This window comes from Xyrauchen texanus, chromosome 17, assembly GCF_025860055.1.
Source record: "Xyrauchen texanus isolate HMW12.3.18 chromosome 17, RBS_HiC_50CHRs, whole genome shotgun sequence".
Lineage (NCBI taxonomy): Eukaryota > Metazoa > Chordata > Actinopteri > Cypriniformes > Catostomidae > Xyrauchen > Xyrauchen texanus.
This window is the reverse complement of record NC_068292.1, coordinates 36,279,282-36,286,450: the sequence shown is the minus strand read 5'-3', so window position 1 is coordinate 36,286,450 and position 7,169 is coordinate 36,279,282. Positions and strand designations below refer to the sequence as shown.

The 7,169-nt window shown below is 39.1% G+C and overlaps 1 long non-coding RNA gene across 1 annotated transcript; it reads left to right on the top strand.

Moving 5' to 3' along the window:
* Window positions 1-560: 560 nt before the first annotated feature.
* LOC127657608 (uncharacterized) lies at window positions 561-6,636 on the top strand. Its single transcript, XR_007972311.1, has 3 exons — window positions 561-684; window positions 1,523-1,579; window positions 6,479-6,636. It is a non-coding gene; the product is annotated as an uncharacterized LOC127657608 (long non-coding RNA).
* Window positions 6,637-7,169: the final 533 nt, after the last annotated feature.

Here is a 7,169-nt window from a genome sequence, read left to right as displayed (position 1 = left end):
TGTCTTTTTAAACCTGTATTAAAAGATTTACGAAAATTTAGTTTTTCAGTCTGTGAGAATTGTGTAAGAAAAGCATATAACACTGGACTTTTCCAAATGAATCATGATCTTCTTTCAGGAGAAGATCCGTAAGATGGATACAGTATACAGGCTTTCTATATGTTTGTGTATGTGAATGAGCATATCTAATTTATCTTTAGATTAAGGGATTATAGTTGCATGAAGATATGTTTGTAACATGTTAAATGTATGCATGTTTGCATAGTTGTTGTAAGCTTACTATTTTCTTTCTACTACTTTACACTGAGGTTCAGACTCTCTTAAAATACTCTGTGAGGCAGTGCAGAATGATTGTAATAAGAAGGAAAGGTACAATTTTAATCCTCTAGAGGGGGTCAGTGCTAAGAGAGTCACATTGCTGGGCACAGACTGTATGTGAGTAAATAAACGGTGGGCATTTTGTTTGTAGACGTCTGAGACGCATTCTCAGATGAGGCAAAGGCCATGTAAAGACAGATTTACGCATGTGCGGTCTCAAGCATAAACAATGGTTGTGATTACTGGTAGGCCTATACGTGAGAGTTCTGCTCAGTGAAGTGGTTCCCTCTCTTCCCACAGGGAAGCTTATTTACAGGCCTGGCACTGGGACGGAGAGGGTTGTTAAAGCTCAGAACCGCTGGAGAGGTAGGTTGGCTTTCAGATTAGAGGGATTTAAGGGCAGTTTTTGTTCTTGATTATTCATTAATAAGTAGTCTTTGGCAAATTCAACTCTAAGGGATAAAACTTAGTGTGTGATTGTCGATGTGGGGGGTGGACCTTCCAATAGAGTTGATCTTCATATTGGGAGGTGGGGGGCAGAATAAAGCCCCTCTTTGTGCCCCCCTACTACTCTGATAAATTAGTCCCAGTGACAAGCTCTAACGGGGAGTGGGAAAGAGGAGGTGAGGTCATTTGGTCACTCTATGCGATTGTTGATGAGAGAAGCCGTCAGCAGCCTGAAATGAAGCCGGGCAGGTGCACTGTGCCGACACAGAGCAAAGGTAACTGGAAATGTGTGAGGCCTGCAATATATCACACATGTAGCAAAAATGACCACAAATGTCTCCATGTATGCTGACTGCGGGAACTAATCCTAACACCATTTAGGAAAGAAAAATCCCAAATGAGATATCTTTAATAATTCAGCCTTTAATATCTGCAAAGAGCAAAATATCTGGGCTACGATATCATTCATTTTATAGCTCTATAATCTTACTTTATGTTTAATTTGTGTCCATTTTTATTTTTGCTAAGGATTTCAGTAGCAACATCAAAGTTGACAAAGTTGATACTTCAATGAAACTTCATTAAGTCTCTTGAGCTATGAAAGAGCAACCTCTGAGAAATAAAAGGATGCTCTGCTTTTTATGGAGTATTTGACATTCCAAATGAAATTCTTCCAAGACCAAAGTATCTGGGCTATGATATCATCAATGTAATGGTCCTATACACTCCATGTATGTCTCCTTTTTATTTTCCCCAGGGATTATAGAAGCAAGATCTGATACGAAGTTGATGCTACAACTGAGAACTCCATAAGGTCTGTGGCGGTGTAAAAGAGCAACTTCTGAGCAATCAAATTTTCCTCTAAGAGTGTGTTGGATGAAGTATTTAAGAAGACTAGACTGACAGCATATTTGATATTTCGGGACCTAATTTTAGACACTTGATCCAAGGGGTATTACAGAGCCAAAGATGAAGCAGTGCAGCGTGTGCAGGGTCTTTGTAGCATCAGTGAGTGGACTACATGGCTCCATCCACTCTCATCCACCCTAATCCTCTCACATTCTCTACCTATAAATTCACTAAGGAAAGATCCCTGCAGAGAGAACAGTATGATCTACATTTTGTGCAGAGCTGCCTGATACACAGGCAGTTGCGTCATGAAATTCTCTTAGTTGGAGTCAAGAGGATTAAAACAGCAGTGCATGAGGTAGTTAGTGTTATTGAAGCAGGACGGATCAAGTTTGGTGGGGGGAGATGAAGGCTAAATTGAAGATTGTGTCATGTGATAAGGACAGATAATCAAGGGTTTTGGGCCTGTCAGCTGTTTAAGCAAAGTGTATAAACACTGGCAACTTGTATGTGCACGTGCGCTGTGGATCACAAGTTTATGTTCACCTGCTCGCTGAATTAACAGAATTAACGGTCTTTTGGCAGACATTTTGAAGGCATTCTGCAGACGTTTTAACTGGCCCAGAACAGCACACACCTTGCCATTAAAAGAGCACTGAACAATCTCTTGCCAAGCCAGACTAATTTGAGCATGATTGCGGCATTAACTGCACAATCCTTCTGATGCAAACGTCATATTGGTGGACCAAAAATCTGAATAAATGGAATATATCCAAATATATTTGACTTTCCATGGAGCACAAAAGGTACATTTTTGAAGGATAGTTTGGCAACTTTTTTCCATATAACAAAAGTGAATGATGACTTAAGGCAGGCATACATGGTGCGATTTTCAGCTGTCGTGCGAGCTCCCGACCAATTTTTTTCAGCAATGGTAGATTTCACTTGTTTTGACTATAAAAACTCTGCCAGTACAGTAAGACAAAATACACATGTTAAAAATACATTCTCTGGAAAACCTAAATATCTTAGGCAGTGTTGTTTCTAAAACAAGATCAATCAAATTGGTCTTTTTTTTTTTATTTTTAGATATTTTTACAGGAAAACAATACAAAAACTATTATCAAGAAAAGATTTTTGCCCTAATATCAAAGGTCTTACTTAAAAAAAAGAAATTATGATCAAACGTGAATTTTCTTGTTAAAATTATGATCGTGACTGGTAACATGTGCATGTAAAATGTCTAGAAATAATATTTTAGCTTAGCGTAAAGCTGACAATTTACACAAGGTTTATTTCTATTTCTTGTGCTCCAAACTTACTTCAAACTTCTCTGTCTGCTCGTATGAATGTAACACATCATAAGAGTGTTTCACTACTGTTCAAATAAACTTTGGATTGCATCATTTATATGTATAAATGTTTTCCATCTGAAAGGACTAATTATTAAATGAAACAAATTACAATAAAATACAAAGTAATCTCCTCAGTAATCAAAATACTTTTTGAATGTAACTGTATTATAAATACCAATGATTTCAATTGTAAATGTAGTGGAATACGGTTATTTATATTTTGTATTTGAAGTACGTAATCCCGTTACATGTATTCCATTACTCCTCAACCCTGACAATTGCACCTGTATGATTTCAGATAAATTGACTCGTAACTTGTGCTGGGGCTCACAACCTCCTGAGTGTCAGAATTCGGACCATGTACGCCCAGCCTTAGGCTGTAAAAGAGTAAATAAAGTAGTCCACACAACTTGTGTTCTATATTCCAAGTCTTCTAAAGTCATACAATAGATTTGTGTGGGAAACCAACTAAAATTTAATCAGCTCATTACTGATAAACTTTCTTTCCAGTGAGCTGTTACCCTCTGCAACTGGACTGAGTCAGTAATTTGAACTTGATAAATTCAATTTGAGAATGAAACATTCATAACAAGATGAACTGATTCATTGAAAATATCCCACTTATATAAATTACCAATTCACATTTTGGACATCACTAGATCTCTTAGGAACTCTCACACCAAGTAGAGCAGATGTGTATTTTTTTTTAGTATACCGTTCTGCAGCGTGATGCGCATGTGACGTAACCTCATTGGCATTGGAAACGCTAGAATTGATGTACGATGTCTTAACCGAGTGGAGAATAAGAGATTATGTCTGTATGACCATTTGGACACAACCCTCTTGTGAAGCCTAATGGAAGTGATGATTTATAGTTAAAATGTACTTAAATATTTATATTTTTTTGCACCAAAAGTGATTGTATTTTTTTTTAGAAGACATTAATTTACCAGCTGGTGTCGTATGGATGACGTTTATGCTGACTATCTGTGATTTTTAGAGCTTCAAATGAGAACTCTCCATTCACTTGCATTTTAAGGACCTACTGAGCTAAGATATTTTTCTATTTTTCTTCAAACGTTTTCTGGTGAAGAAAGAAAGTTACACACACCTGTGATATCATGAGGGTGACTAAATAATGAGATAAATTAGATTTTTGAGTGAACCATCCCTTTAAATTTCAGTCTGTTCCTCACACAAATCAATTATATTACTTCAGAAAGTTGTATGGACCAGTTTAATGATGCTTCAATGGTGCACTTTGTCATTTTGGAGCTTGATAGTACCAGTCCTCATTCAGTTTCATTATATGAAAAAAAGAAAAGTAAAAAAAGTCAAGTTATTCTTCAAAAATTAACTTTTTGTCTTCCAAAAACAAAAAGTCAAATGGATTCGTAATGAGTGTCAATAACAGTGTGTTCTTTTTTAGGTGAACTATTACTTTAAGCGTGACCACTGCTAAATGAAGCACATGTACCAAATCAAAGTGTGAAAGCTCTTTGAAATGTATCTAATCTGAGAAAACAGACTGAGCAAAGCCTACAACATATGCAGACTAGAGTGGGATTTGCAGGCTGATGAATTCCTGTGGTGAGACAGCTGCTTGGTACAGTGGAGTCGAACCCACACAGCTCTACAGCTTTAATCATGCCAGTTCCAACACTTCATTCAGTCACTTTGTTGCTGAGCAAACCCTGAGCCAACCAGGGTCGTTCTGAGTTAGGTGATCGGGGGTCTATAAAGGATCTGCCAAATTAAATTAATCAGCATGATGCCGTTAGATTCTTTCATTTTGATTAAGGTTTCCCTCACCTCCTGACAGGTGGTCTGTCTGTCAAAAGCTGCCCCTATTGTCCCACAGTAATCACTCTCTGTCCTGGACATGGCCGGAAAAAAATGGGGAATGGTCACCCCGGTGTGTGAAAGTCTGCAGTTTTTCTGCCAACCTTTTTCAAGAAGGCCACTATAAGTATTGTGTCCCTTGACCTATCTCGCGATTGTTTGTTTGCACTTAACCACTCCTTATTGCAGGGATTTTATGATGCCACACACAACTTTTTACAGCCTCTTAATGAGATGGAGAGAGAAAGAGCAGGGACATCTGGCAACACAGCTGACATCCACTTTTATTTAAAAAGTAGTTAAAGAATCAGACACTCTACAATAGAGGGATTAGTTAATATGTCAAAACTTATCAACCACATTAACAGACAGTTTTTACCTGTTTTTCTGTTCTGATAAACTTGCTCACCAATAACTCAACCTTGAGGCTAAATTTGACATTTAAATTCTCTGCTAGATTTATTTCTGACAAATCTGAGAGTACAGACTTATATGCAGAGAACAAAAGATTTAAAAGGAATAGATGAATAGAATGTTTCTACTATTCTACTAAAATTCTACAAAGAAAATTTTTGCCAACTGACTTTTACCTGCCGAATTCTACATTTCATCACAGTTCCCCTTCTGCCACTCACTCGAGTTTGGGTCGATTGTAGTGACACAAGGGGCTTCTTTCGGGGGCTCGGATACCTCTGAAAATGAAAAAGGACAATGCCAAATTGCTGAACAGAATTTGCATGTCCGCCCCCGGACATACGGGAATAAAAGGAGGGGATCGTGCATTTGTTCAGTCAGATTCTTTCTTCGGAGCCGAGCAGTTGTGTGTGTTCAGCGAGCTGAAATCTCACTCTGTTCCACTCAACTCTAAAAGAGAGCTTTCCTGTTGGATCTACGGCGCATTGCCAGCGGCTTTCTCCCTCCTCTGCATGCCAGTGCAGTCCACGCCCCTGGACGCTTCAACTGTTTTATTCTAAAAGAGCAAACTCCTCTAAAAGAGAGTTAACGCATTGGCGTTGAAAGACGCGTCTTTTTCAAGATGCCCTTCCGCCTTTGCGTTGTTCCTGGATGCAGCAGATATCTCTCCGCTTCTGACGGTCATAGGTGCTGCCTTGTGTGTCTGGGTCGCAATCAGGCATTGTTTGAGGTTGATTCATGTAGTCTTTGCGAGAACCTGACCATGGCCTCGTTGTGGTCGTGGCTTTCCTTTTTCAAATTTTACTGGGTAAATCCCCATGAACCACCTGCCCCCCCTCCCCCCACTCGTTTGCTTCCGTCCTCGCCTCACAGCCAGTCTGATGTCATCTGCGCTCCATCGGAGAGCATGTGTTGTCAATATTGTCTATTGAAAGTCAAAACGTTTTAGTTACGAAGCATTTATTTGTAGGAGTAACGCTAGTTATTTCTGAAAAAATTACATGACCTTCGCCATTCATTGGACAGGCAGCTAGCCTCTATTTCTAAGCAAATTTCTGTGAAACTTGCTAAATAAACATAAGCTATCAATACTATGTATTTTTTTAGCTAAATATCAATAACCTTTTTTTGCCAATTTTGTCGCTTGTGAAAAATCTGCCTGGTTAGTCTGCAAGCCTTTGGTGACAATTCAGTGTATGGATTTCTGAAGAACACACTGCTGGCTACCAATTGTGTAATTTTTTCTGTTCTAGAGATGGATAGAGGCTATGGCTCGCTACTTTTGAGGGCATGAGCACACCGCTGGAGATCTGCTGGACCAGGAACTACTGTAGGAAGACCCGGACCATGAGGAGATGGAGAATGAGATGGAACCTGATCCCCAGCCAATTTACATGGGATTTTCAATTCTCCCTGATTCCCATCGTCATTGGGGAACCAAGTCACTTCAGGGCTTGTGAGCGAGGGGATTTATGTCTTGTAACCACTACAAGGCTCTTTTAGCAGCTCTACATATTATAGACCCTACCACAGATGATAATCAGGATTGCCTTAGGAAGTTGCGTTATCTTATGGACCACCTAAAACAAAAATGCCAGCAGCTCTTTCAGCCTAACCAAAATCTTGCAATAGATGAACATATGGTCAAGTCTAAAGCTCTATCAGGATTTAAACAATAAATGAAGGGCAAGCCTATTCAGTGGGGTTTTAAATTATGGGTAATTGCAACATCAGACTCGACTTTAATGTTTACACAGGTAGTCGTGATGGGCGTGTCACTGACTTGGCCACCAAAGTAGTTGAATCGTTACTGCAGACATTCAAAGACACAATGTTTGGTTTGACAACTTTTACACATCCCCAGCTATTATGGTTAAGTTGTTAGAAATGGGATCTAATGCCAGTGGGACATGCAGGGTGAATCATAAACTGTTTCCTGCAGAA